Genomic DNA, 13,402 nt, shown 5'->3' with positions numbered 1-13,402 from the left:
GACGTGTAAGCTGTTCTCAAGGACATGGGATGCTCCTAAAATGCCAGTGTCAAGGTGTTGTTCCTACATCAACCTTTGAGGGCCCCTGGGGCTACCAGGTCCAGTTTTGCCGGGAGCACAGATGTGTCTAGCCCAAGGCTTGTTTTCTGGAGCATGTGATCCCCTGCTTGCTTGAGCAAACCTGATAGCTCGATAAGGAACGGAGTGGCCCAGGCTGCACAGGCAGGCAGACCTGCGTGGGGACTGTCTCCTCTCGCTGCCAGGGAGCAGCTATACCAACAGGAATAAGCAGGTTAGGCTATATTGTACTTACTTGCAATCTGTGTTAAGTATCGCCAGCAAAATTCAGTTTCTGGCGAGCAGAATGTGAGCTTTAGGTAAGCCCATTGTCTGTGCCACATTTTTTTTCCACCCTTTATGCTTTGCAGATGGAGAAAGGAAGTGTTCTATACAGACACACAACAGTGAGAGCATCCCTCGTGCTGCTGTTCTTCAAAGCCTCTTGACAATCCAATGAGTTGATTTTGCTTCTCCTTAAAAGCTCCTAAATGTTACCAAGCCTCTGGTGTCCTCTGAGGTGTCACCTTCTGGGCAATGGTCGTGCCCCCTTTGTTATGTAAAGTTACTCCTTGCAATTCAGTGTTTTAGCCTTCTCTTTTCTCCGTCTCTAGGAATTCATCCCATCTGTGGTCTGTTTCCCTGACAGCTCTCAGCTGTGTTTTATAGACTGTTAGACTCGGGTTTTGTTTGTTTGATTGTTATTACTGCTTTTATTTTGGACGATGTCCTAGTTGCCTAGCAATGTCAGTAGGTACTTTGAAAAGAAAGAGGAAAGCATAAGCTTTCTGCAAGGTGTAGAGCATCCTATTCTGCTTCTTTTTATCTGCAAATCTCTGCAGACCCTATCAGCATCAATAAATGAAATTCTCTTTCAGGATGCGGAGAAGGGAGAGAAAGAAGCAGTCACCATACTGTTTTTCATAGATGAGAGGCAAAGCAAGGTGGAAAGCCTGGTTTGAGATCCTGCCCTGCTGAAGGAGGGCACTGACCTGTCATGGAAGCCGTGAAGAGAGCTGAGAGTGTATTGCTGTGAGGAATCGGGGCTCTGTTGAATTCCCTGATGGGCTGGGTGGAGCCCACAGCGTTGAGCAGAGTAAGGAAGGAAGCAAGATGCATGGAATAGCTTATTCAGTGATTTCCCGAGGGTAGAAATACAATCCCAGAGGCAAAACAAACGTAGGGCAGGGTAGCGAGGAAACCAGGGCATCACCTTTGCATGCATTATTTCTTTCCCTGGGAAAAGGTTTTTCGTTGAGCGTTGTCTGAGTTCTGTGGAGCCTGGCCTTGGGAAATGTGAGTGATGCCTCTATAGGGAGAGCTGCACCCAGTCTCATGTTGTACCATGAAAGTCACCATCGATTTTGTGGGTGGTTGCCGTTCTCAAAAGAAAAAAAATAAGAGGTGCCCTGTTTTTTCTCTCCCAACGAAGAGCTGCAGGTACTTGAGCTGCGTCCTCTCTTTACAGAAGTACTTTTACCGGACGACCGTGCAAAAATAACATGGGCCTTGCTTCTGAAGGTCGTTAGAAACAGCCACGTGAAGAATGCCTGTTTTACAGATGAGTGAGCCCATCCAAAGGAGTCGCTGGGGAGGGCAGCAAGAGCAGGCTTGCTAGCAGAGAGCTGTCGCCACGTTTGGTAAGAGAAAGCAGCCTGAATTATCGGCTCCAGCCTCCTAGTTTTGCATGAGCAATGAAAACGCTCAGGCGTGTGTAAGGCTCAGTGTGCGGGCTGGGAAAAACGTGGTCTCTGCGGGGCACAGCTGGACTGTTCCTAGTGAAATTTTGGACAAGTTGCTCCGGGCGATGCTGGACTTCCTTCAAGGGGCAACCGGCTTCAGAGCCTCCGGGGCTGCAATAGGAAGCAGGAATTCAGCCAACCCTGAGTCAGGTTGGCTCCTTATCTCTTTTGACCTGCCAACGCCACGACAGATTCAGATTTATGCTCCACCTCTTGTAGCAAGATTTTCCATCGCCGTCACTTGAGACAAACCTCGGCGTTGCACAGCCTTTTCTATCAACCTTAGATCTTCCAGCACATGCTCGTCCCGCACAGTAGCTCATAAACTTTCTAAAACTGTAAAAATAGTCCTCACATACGGGTAAAGTCAATCAGTGTGTATCATTTCTGTACAAAAGCCCTTATTTCAGTAAAGTTGCTTCTTGCTTAACCTTTCAGACTTTCTTACAAACAGGGTGGATGGTTAAATAATGCTTGAGAGAGATGTGTGGCTTTGCCCCACCAAAGAGGGAAGAATTGAAGTGGGTGTCCACCCACCTCTGCCAGCCTATGCTGGGGGAACATCCCTTAAAGAGATGAAAGAAAGGGGGAGAATCATAGAGAAGGTGGAAGCTTTGGGCAGAAATCTCTTGTGTTTGCATTTTCACGCCAGACATTTTCTTATGGGACAAAATCATTTTGTATACCAAAAGGTGAAACCAGAGAGGCTGAACTTTTGTGTCCAGCTGTGGTTGTTTTGCTGATTTTTTGGGGAGGTGGAGTGGACACGGCAGGGGTGTCGTTCTGAGTTGGAATAAGGGTGATAGTAGCACTACACGTCTGTTGGCCGTTGTGGTTTTATCTCAGATTTAACATGGTTCAGAGGAGAACGACATCTGGTCTAGGTGCACGAGGGATTTTTCTTGGCGTCGGCTCAGAGCATGGAACGAGTCCTGGATAAACCACCCAAAGGCAACGATGGGAGCCTTTCTAGCGATTCAGTTTCGAAGACTTTATTGCCTGGCAAGGTGTGTGCGAGCTGTCGGTGCAAATGAATCCGCTCTCCGAGAACGGGACGGCACTGAGTCCGCAAGTTCCAGGGGTATCGTTAGCGTGGAAGCGCTGGAGCCCAAGGCAATTCAAGCGCGGAGATGACATAACCCAGTCAGCTCGCTAGAAAATGTTGTGACATAGAAAAGCCCGGGGAACTGAAAGAAGCCTCACCAGAACAAAAAAAAAACCACGTCCATATGGCATCCTGTTCCCTGGGAAAACTTATTTTTACGCTTTTTGACATGTCTACGGTTCTGCCTCGTTGACACTGGTAAATCTAGTCAATAATTCCTCGTGTCTGCTCTTCCAGCAGGGAGCACGTGCCTAATACATAAGTAATTTTCATCCGTTCTGGTGAAGCATCTTTTCTTGTGCCCTTTTAGCACCTAGGCAGATATGAAGTTTGGAACGGCAAAGAAAGAAATCCCCGGGCAAAGCCAACTAGAAAGGAAAGCTCTGCTGAGCAACCGCAGGGTAAATCCAGTAGTTTTGCTGCAGCTTCAGGCAGCTGTGTTTTATTTTAAATTTATTTTAAATTTATTTTCTTGTACATGAATATGCAATGATAAGGAGTGGTCGGGAACCTTTCTTGCAGGGCGGGGAGGCAGGAGCAGAGAGACCCAAGTCAGAGTTTTAGCACATTTTGTCCCCAGTGCTTTAGCCAGTTCTGTATTTATGAACCCATGTCTGGGGATTGCTTTGATAGGTCTTTAATTTCCTTCGGTTTTACCCTGAACAAGCCTCTCTGGGGACAGTTATTGAATGTCATCTCCGTGCAAACTTGAGCAGAGGAAAAATATTCCGATAATAGCTGAGGTGGTAGGCTTTCTGGCTGCTGCTATTTTATTTTTTCTCTTTTTTTTCTTTTTTTTTCCCCCCTCCGATGAGAGTTTCAAGGTCAGCTCGCTCCGTAGGTACAAATACGCCGAGAATAAAATGTCCAGATGCGCCAGGAGTCAGGGACACGGACACGCTGGCACTGTCAACAGACCTGGATCGAGTCCAGCATTGTCAGACAGCAACAGAAGTGCTCATAAAAAGGCACTTTATTACGCTGATACCGAGATTTATCCTTCCTCTCCGGCGCATCGTTAAATGTGAGTTATTCACGTTTTGCCTGGCAAAGCCTGGATTCAGCACAACCTTTGATTCGGAGGGAGGTTTTATCCATGTGCCACAATCCTGAGAGTGGAATAGACGGTGTGATTCTCTGAAAAAGTGAGGTAGAAACAAGAGAAATGGCTTTTCTCCTGATTTATTGTGTTCCCGTAGCTGTTGCGAGTTGCCCTACACCCTCTCCTTTCCCTTCTTTTGTCAGTTATTTGCTTGAACTAAATATCAACCAGTTGGGCAGCAAAGCTGGAAATATCTTCAGCTAGCTTAAAATATTAATGCATTTTATAGTGTACTTATTTTTCATAACCGTCAGTCGTTGCTAGCAAGGCAGGGAATTCCTTATAAATAATGAATGCTGCTGCAAGGGCTAGAGGGGGGGGAAAAAAAAGAAAGAAAATTCTAAAAATGGCTCTCTTAAGCTCCCAAATGACTGGGAAACTGCTGAAAATCTTCCTAATGTTAGTAAAGTATGTGGAAATCCAAGAGCTCAGGAGTTACCTAACTATTACTGGGAATTTCTGGTGAATATTCATAGTTTTACCAAACCAGGCTGATTACTGGATGTAGGGGAAGAATGGAACAATTGGGTTTTGTTCTTCAAGCCTCCCTAGAAGTTATTGTAGTGAGATGCAAGTACTGTTTAGTCTCAGAGCCATATATATTGTGAATTTATCAACGGGATTTGGAGATTTTTTACCTTTAGATCTCCAGTTCAAACCCAGCCTGAAGATTTAAATCACTTGGGGTATAATGAAAGGGCAGCACCGGGGGGAAGGCTGCCCATACAGTGCCCGTTTGTGGCTGAATAGAAGCCTTTTGTCCCTGGGGCCAAGCACACACACACACCAGATTAAACACTAATAAAAAGACTTCATTAGAGTCAGTGGGCGTCACTTCTTCCGCTGCCGGAGCGGAGCTGAAAAGGATCCTGAGGTGAACTCGGAGCGATGACGTGCGAGACCCGCTGTAACCTACGCCGAGTTGCTTTGAATTCCTGACAGCATTAAAATGCGCTGGGTGGGTGACGGGCATTGCCTGAAAAATCTATCTTCAGGGTCGTGTTTTTGCCCCGTAGGTGGTGCTTTCTGCTGAGTAACCACGGAATATGTGGAGACGACTGGTGTAGCTTGGATCGGTGGCGTTCAGCGGGTCATTGTTTCACGGAGGGTGATGATCCAGGAGCCTGGGCTCTTGCTGGTGGCCCAAAGGAAAATTTAGTCTGTCACACTCGTGCGAAGATGGTAGTGGAATGCCTCAGAATCAACTAAATCCCCTGGTAGATTCCTCCATAGTTAAATGAAGGAGTTGCTGGATCTACTTCTTGTCTGTCTCTTAAAATTGCTGGAAAAAGGACAAGCTTATTAATTTTTTTCTCTTTTTTCCTTCTTCCTCCTTCTTCCTCCTTCTTCCTCCTTCTTCCTCCTTCTTCCTCCTTCTTCCTCCTTCTTCTTTATGTTTTTTCACAGAAATGAAAGTTTGCACACGTTCCAACAGTGTTTCCTAGCCCTGATGGGAAGTTTAGTCTCTGGGTGCCCTTCAGCCTTAGGTTCCACTGCCACACCTGTGAAACAAGAGCTTAATTAGTCTTAATTATCACAGCAGCTTGCTAAGAACTTGAAGGCAACCCAGGAATTAAAGGGGAGCGATGCCTGGGGATGTGTGTTGGCTGGCATTAGGGAAGCTGGGAGTTTTCCCTATTATCATATCAAAAGGAATGGGAAGCCAAACTCCTCCACACACGCTTGGCTGTGGCGGGGGAGTTCGGGTTTCTTGCAGGAGCTTTTCCTTCCCCTTGTCTGCCCAAGTTTGGTTTGGGGGTTTGAACAAGCCCCCAAAGACAAAAGGAAGGCGAGACGGAGTGGGTGACTGTCACCTCTGGATTCTCGGAGCTTTGAAAGCTCAAGCTCTGGTTCAGGCGAAGAGTGGAGGTGGATGAGACGGTCTTAGAACATCCTTAGCGGGATGGCAGGTTAACGGTTGACAAACGGGAAGAGACATTTCTCATTCCAGAGATCAAATTGCACAACAAATTAAAACGCTCCCGGGAGGCACTGTTGCTCCCTTCTCCTCTTGATGCATGCGAAGCCGAAGACGGCCTCCACCGATTTCAGAGCGAGCTACAGATCCTGTCACTGGTGCTCAGATTTAAGCCTGTCCCTTTGGGGAATAAATGTCACGGGCCGGTCATTGCTTATTGGGGGGGCGGCTCATTTATTTGCAGTGAAATCTCAAGGGGAATGATCACCCCCCAGTTTGGTTCCTGAGAGCTCATGGATTGGACTGCAAAAATCCAAGCTGGTTGTTTTATGAAAGCTTTTTATACACATAACACCCTTGGAGAGCTGCTTACTTGTACCGAAACGAGGCTAAAGTTTGTTCTTCCACAAGAAAACTCAGCTGTATTTGAATAGCTGATGAAGAGGAGGGAAAAATGTCTCAATATATTGACACAGGGCTAAGAAAAGGTTGGACTTGATGATCTTGGAGGTCTCTTCCAGGCAAAGCTATTCTGTGATTCTATGATCTTGTTGCAGATCCAGGAGCTGAGCGTGCCGCGGTTGCCATAATTTCACACCTCTAAGTAGCCCTGCATGTCCTTTGAAGAACAAGGGACAGCTGTTAGAGCTTGGCAGCCCCCCCAGGAAAATCCAGATGTTGCGCTGAAGTGAAATCCGTACCTACGTGCTCCTGGAATTAGATCATTCATCCTCTTCTAATATAAAGGTCTGATTTAGGTGCTTTCTGCTACCAGATGGGTCTCTGCATCAGTTAGAAGGGAAATCCTACGGCTGTGTAGACTGGGACCAGCGCACCCTAAATGATTTTAAGGTAAATCCATCCCAAACACTGAAAGAACTCAGAAAAGCAATCCCTCTACACGCGCTCCTATGGACCCTTCAAAATTGTGTGCTGCCTCATGAGCTGATAAATCTCAATATGAGGGCCAAGGTGGGTTTTGTTTTGGGTTTTTTCCACCTCAGCTGAATAACAGGTGTTGGGGAAAGAGGGTTTTCTGCAGATTTGTGGGCACTGTGAAAATCCAGATGATGCTTCCAAGCCTTGCCGTGCCCCACTTTTGTGGGTGGAAGGATGCGGTGCCAGCAGATGGCAGTGCCTGTCAGCAGAGTTCCACCCGTGTTAAGATGTGGGGGAAAAAAAAAAAAAAGATTTTTTATTTACATTGCATGAAACATGAGGAGATTAAATGAAAGAGGAGGCAGAGGTGATGCCGTGATGAAGGTGACACTGTCCTGTGTGAGGGGACTTAACCTTATGATTTTAGGGGGAGACTGACTCGTGCTGTATGAATTACTGCTTAGTACTTTTTAAGTAAGTTTGGAAAACCAAAAAAAACCCCACAAGCATGCTTTTCTAAAGACACTTTTTGTGCGGCAGACACCCTCCAAAAAGTAAAATAGAATATTGCTGAAAAGAATTCCTCAGAGTTTTGAGCAGGCAGAAGATCTAACGTGATTTCCTGGGATTTAATCAAGAGTTTATTACTGTGTTTCTTATTCCCATTGAAAATAGTTTCTCTGCTGCCTTGAATTTAGCCCTCTGTGCTGTTTGGGACCTAGATGGGGTGATAACACTTTTCTAATGCATCTGAAACACGAGCCAAACTGAGCTGGTCTGATCTCATTGTCCATGCTGCGGTGAAGTAGGAAATGTAAAGTAACAACGAGCGGAAAAGCAAAAAATTACATCCGCAAAAATTCAGTTTTAATGGCCTGTGGCCATGGTCTGGCTCCAGATTCCTGTCCCATCTGGCCAGATCCAAGCTCCACACACAGATCGGAAAATAAGAACCCCGGCAAAAAGTGATGTGTGTGTGTAGATGTGTATCATTATTAATGATATTCAAAGCTGCCATTTCTCCCTTTCTGTAGTGTGTCTGTCTTTGGTTTTTTCCCATCTACCTTCCATAATAAGGTGTTCTGTACCCTAGATTTAAGATTTGGTGGTCTACAGGAGGTTCTACTAGTTCATTTTTTTGTGTGTGTTCTGAAACAAGAATGCAAATAATAAGTTGCAGAACCTCCATACAAGTAAAATTTAAAAAAAATTAATTCTAATTCTGATGTATTTCATTAGCAAGCATCACTTTAAAAAATAAATAAATAAAAAATGAGAAGTCTTTCAAAGCAGAACGTGGAAAAAAAGAGCTTTCAGATTCCAGCAACGCTGACACATTCCTGTATGGTGCTTTGGTTTTGACGAGTTCTGTTTTCCTGACTGGAAAATCATGTGTGGAAGCGTTTCTGATGGGCTGTGATGCATGTCACCCCTGGAACAGAATTGGGGAGGGTGAGAGGACGAGATCAGGGGAAGGTAACCTGTAATCAGGCAGATCTGTCTCATATATGCAGCTGGTCTGAAAACAGAAAAGGAAATATTTTAGTAAGCTAGCGAGACAGCGTGGTATTAGCAATGAAAAAGAAAACCAAAGAAAAAGACAAAAAAAGGCACTGAGAGTGTTCCCGGGCGAACAACACAGTCAGCAAAGACCATTTCAGCAGCGTGAGAGTTGACAGGCACGGGCTGAGCGCCAGGGGAATGATGCTCTCCCTCCTTCTCCCCGCTTTTCCCAAATTCCTGGCTCCAGCCGGGAAGAGAGAGTTTCCACGCCGCCGCCGAACACGCACGCGTGTGCTCCCTGCTAAACGCGCAGCTCTGGCGTTCTCCTCATCCTCCTTTTATCCTGGATTGTTTTTTATTTATAGGAACTGCTTTCTGTTCTGTAGGAATTTATAAGGAGAACCTCAGCCCCTTTAACGACGAGGAAAACCCATCCAGTCACCCAGCAGAGGAGAACCCCGGGTGCGGGAGGGGAATGAAACACCCGGCGCTGGGGGAAATGCCGGGGAGGGCAGGGGAGCTTCTCTGCCTCATTTTTTCTTCCTCTCCAGGCACCCAATCTTCCTCTCCTCCCCTTCCCCAGCCCTTCAGCTTAAACCCCTCCCTGCTTTGCTTTGCTTTCCCTCCTTTCCCTTTGGCTGCTCATTCAGAGCGGATGATGCTGCTCCCCGTCACGCTCCTCTCCCTCCCCTCTGCCCCAGCCCTTTAAAAAAAAAAAGCTTGAATGCCACCCAGAATTCATCTTGGGTGGGAAAGAGGGCAGGAGAGGCAAAAGTAGGGGGTGTGAGGGTCTGGAGCACCCCAAGAGAGCAAGGGAAATAGGGGATTCCTAGGGATGAGGGGCGTGAGCATTGAAATCTTCAACACCGCGTAAATGTTTTCTAATACCAGGAGGAGGGAAGAAGGAAGGAGCCAGCCCGGGGACCAGAAGACGACCCCAGCTTGCCGGTGATGGCATGGATCAGAGACTTGCCCAGCACCCCTTTTACTTGCCTCTCTGTCCTGTCACCGGCCGGTAACCCCGAAGCCCCAAGGCAGAAGACTGATGCAGAGCCACTCTTAGCAAGTAAGTTCTGTGATTTTAGCTTGGCTATGTTGTTTGGGTTTGGTTTTTTTTTTTTCAGTTTGCTTCTCTGGTTGCAAAGAGTCCGGGAGGACAAGCAGCCGAAGTATCAGGTCAGCTGAACACTGGGTTTTTATACCCACAACCTGCTGGAGATGTGCTGTTGTCTTAACTCCCCGGCTGCTAGGGAACTCTTTGAGAAGGTGAGGATGAGATGCTTTTTCCCTGCCGGATCTGGTAAAGGTGTTTATGCAGGAAAAGGCATTAAAACCAATGAACTGCTCAGATGCCAGATTAGTGGAATTCACTGGAATACAATGAGGGGAGACTGATCACTAAGCAGCCCTGAAATGCGTGGGATGACTTCATAATCCTCACCTAGGGTCCAAGATTAAATTCTTTTATAATTAGGATACTTATTAGTCAGCTGAGGATTTAAAGAGCCCTTGCAGCGTAGTCTCCAGACGATGAAGTGGCATATTCAGAGGCAATTTAGTGCGTTGGGAATCCTTAGGGGTGTTTATGGCTCTGGGAGGTAAAAGCATGACTAATTTTTTTTACCGATGTCCTGCTGCATCCATCAGAAAGGTGCCCGGAGTCCTCCTTTTTGTATGAGCACTTGCTGGTTGGGAGTAACGTGCAAACTTTTCTACAGCCTGTCTCTCATTTGCTTTTGACCTGTGAGTTTTAGGCACCAATGGAGAATTGGCAGAAAATGTCCCAAAAAAGCTAACCTTTTCTGACTTTTGGGGATTCTGTGATCAGGGAGGTCCTTCCTCCTGCGCCCTTTTATTTTTAAGTAGACAACTACCTTGGATTTGTAGTAGAGTAGCTCGGAGTGAAGCTGTTCCTTTGACCAACCCAAGCAACCAGTATCTTCTATAGTATGTGGGAAGTGTGTCTGGCAGCGTTTGTGTTGGGGAGTTATTTCACTCCTGGAGTTCCGTTCTTTCCCCCACGGTTCCTGCTCGGTTGGAGAGAAAGGATCAGGATCATTTCTGGTTCCTACGAGAGAAAATTCTCCATCTCTGGAAGGTTCCAGCCCAATTATTCACAGACTCTGAAAAAGGCAGAGGTTTGGAGTCATATTCTGAGACAGATCTCTGGGTTTTTTCCTGTAAGAGTCACCCACTTTCCATTCAGCTTGAGACATTTGTGCTGTTAGAATTGAGATTCTGCCTTCCCCAGTCAATATTCAGTGTGTGCTGGGTGTAAACAGCCAGTAGCAGGAGGAACAGGAGTGTCTCAGCAGGACAAAAGTGTCTCTTTTTCTTTGTTCACTTGTGCTGGTTGAAAGATAAGGGTCAAAATTTCAATGACGCCATAAAGTCCCCCTAAAAATAGAGTCTGGGGTAAAAGGACAGAGAGGCTGTGGAGTGCCTGAGGCAAGAGTCAGCTCCTTGGAGGTGGAAAGATCGAGCTGGTTTATCTTCAGGCTGGTAAAGAAAATATCATTCTGACTGTTCAAAATTCAGAAAAACACCTAAGAACACAATACTGTGCGTGCATCCCTTGCAGGCTGACTTTTCATGCTCAACTTCTTTAATTCAATGAAGTATAAGGTAATTGGCTGAAAGGTACTGAGGTTGTGGAAACTCTGTGTTCCCCACTCTTTGCTCTATAACAAATAGTTATAGCCTGTACACGGCGATCATTATGATGTCTCGTAAGGCATTTTCTAGTTTTCACCTTTTTTTTCTGCAAAAAAACCCCAACCCCTCCCCAGTCTCTATCCTCGTTACAGTTTAGTTTCTCCACTCTTTTCTGCACTGGTCTGAAGTCAATATATCTAATGCGACTGCAGATTTGTGTTGGGTATGGGATTTTTTTTTACACTTTAATCCATAGTTGGGGGAAAAAAAAGCTATTTGAAACCTGTGGCTACTCGAGGGAACACAAATATTATTTCTTGGCACTAGAAATAACCTTGCGAGGTTGTTCATGCTGGTAGATCAGGCTGTGTGGATTTTTCAGACTAATGTTTAGATGCAAATGGAGAGAATATTCACTGCTGCTGGATTGGTGGAAGGGAAGAAGAGGGGTGCAGTGATTACAGGCACTCATTTAGGATTTTTGGAAGCTCCAGGTTGAATTCCGTGACACAACTTCCCAATGTGAGTGTGGAAGAAGCAAATGTCCTTGTGACCCAGTCCCTCGTCATGAAATATGGCAAACAGAGCACGCCTTTGTTCTGTAAATCTTCCTAAATAAAACTTTAAGGCACGTGGTGCCTGTGTTGAACGCTGTGAAACGTTGGGAAGGGGAGCACATTGCTGCCTCACCACTGGCAATGAAATGGTTATTAGAACCGTGATTACCCACCATTGCTGGGGAGGAGGACAGAGTGGGAGGTAATTAGCAGATAAAAAGTACAGTGCAAATGTCCACAAGCTCTGTTTTCCTTTGCTTCTGTGTTAGCTTCCTACCCAGGGAGATTTTCTTACAAGGTATTTTCTTTTGAAAGGACTAAACACCTTCTGTTTCAGTATTTCTGAGCCTAATGAACTCTAAGCAGACAGGTGCCGGCATCGGCCGGGCTCCCTAACGAGCACAAAGTCATCCTGCTCCCTTCGTAGCTGCCTCGTTAACCATCATCCAGCCTTTTTCGCGTGCTGCTGGGTCTCCCCTCCCACCTCGGAGGAACTCTGTTGTAGCATCACGCCCGTCAGCATGCGCGAAGAGCAGCGCTGGGCTTAATGAAAACTCAAAGAGGCGTCTTCCCACTCCAGTGCTGGGTGAGATGACGCTGTGAAAAGCAATTATTTGGCTGGGGGAAGCTTCTGAATCGCACGTTTTGTTAATGAAGCGCTGCAGGTCTCCTTTCTTGGGCCGTTTCCTTAAATGTTTCGCCCTGGTTTCGAAGAGTAGAAGGCTCTTGCATCCTTCCTTCCACCTGTGGATCTCGAAGCACTTCCCAAAGAGGCAGCCACCACGATCACTAGTTGAAAGTCAGAAAATGACGTGATTTGGGAAGGTGGCGATGGCTTACTAAGGAATTTATTTATTATTTATTCTCATAATGCAAAAAAACCCAACAACCCATAGGCATCAGGTTTAAAACAAACAAAAAGAAGCATTTTTTAAACACAAGCTCAGTGGCAAATTCACATCTTCAAACTCCTGTTGCCTGCTGGTTTAGACCTCTCCAGAAGCAAATCCCATCCCCTGCGTTTACTTAAGCGGAGTCAGCAATTATTTAAATTGAAAAAGTCACTGTGGTCGGTGAGGGAAGAAAGTTTCTTGCGGGATTTTCCCATTTTACTTCTGCAATGTCTTCAGCAAATTCCTGGGGCTGTCAAGAGGTCCATCAGCTCTGTCAAGCAGGGCTCTGCCAAGCAGAGACTAACAAGCTAACCCCGACTTGACTCTTCTTCAGCAAATCTAAAAGCCCTAAATGTCGCCGCCTGCCCTCGAGCCTGTCATCTGGGCAAAAAACTGAGCAAGTTTGAGAAAAAGCCACTTTGCAAGGTTGATAATCCTCTCCCTTTGCAGTGGCCTGTCTGAAAGGAAAGCAGCTTCATGCAAAAATGACTTTTTTATTATCCCGGCCTCATTTCACCAAAGATGGTCAAGGCCAACGGGACGGGAGAGTGCGTGTGACTATAAGAGGCAATTTCTTCTCTTTGCTGGAGAGAGCAGTGATTTACAAACCGAAGCCTGAATCTCTGCAAGATGCTTGGGCATAATTGCCGTTATCTGGAAAAGATGTGTCTGCTTGATAGTGGTGACAGCATATTATACGAGTTAACCAAATCCTTTCGTAGCTATAGCGCTCCTTTTAGAGTATCTTGCTGTTTGTGCTCAAGTTTCCCAGGGCAGCTGAAATAATTTGGGAGTGATTGCAGATTTCCTAGAAGATTCTTGCACCTGGGATCTCACAGACCGCCCATACTTGTATCATAGATTTTACAGTTGGGGATAAAGCTCAGAATTAAAGAAAAAATACTGAGGTTATGCTTATACTGTGATGGGAGACTTGAAGTTCAAATATTAGGAGAAATTGTAATGCCGCTGAAGCTGTTAGTAAAGTTCA

This window comes from Apaloderma vittatum, unplaced genomic scaffold (assembly GCF_000703405.1).
Source record: "Apaloderma vittatum isolate BGI_N311 unplaced genomic scaffold, ASM70340v1 scaffold1894, whole genome shotgun sequence".
Classification (NCBI taxonomy): Eukaryota; Metazoa; Chordata; class Aves; order Trogoniformes; family Trogonidae; genus Apaloderma; species Apaloderma vittatum.
This window is presented reverse-complemented; position numbering follows the sequence as displayed.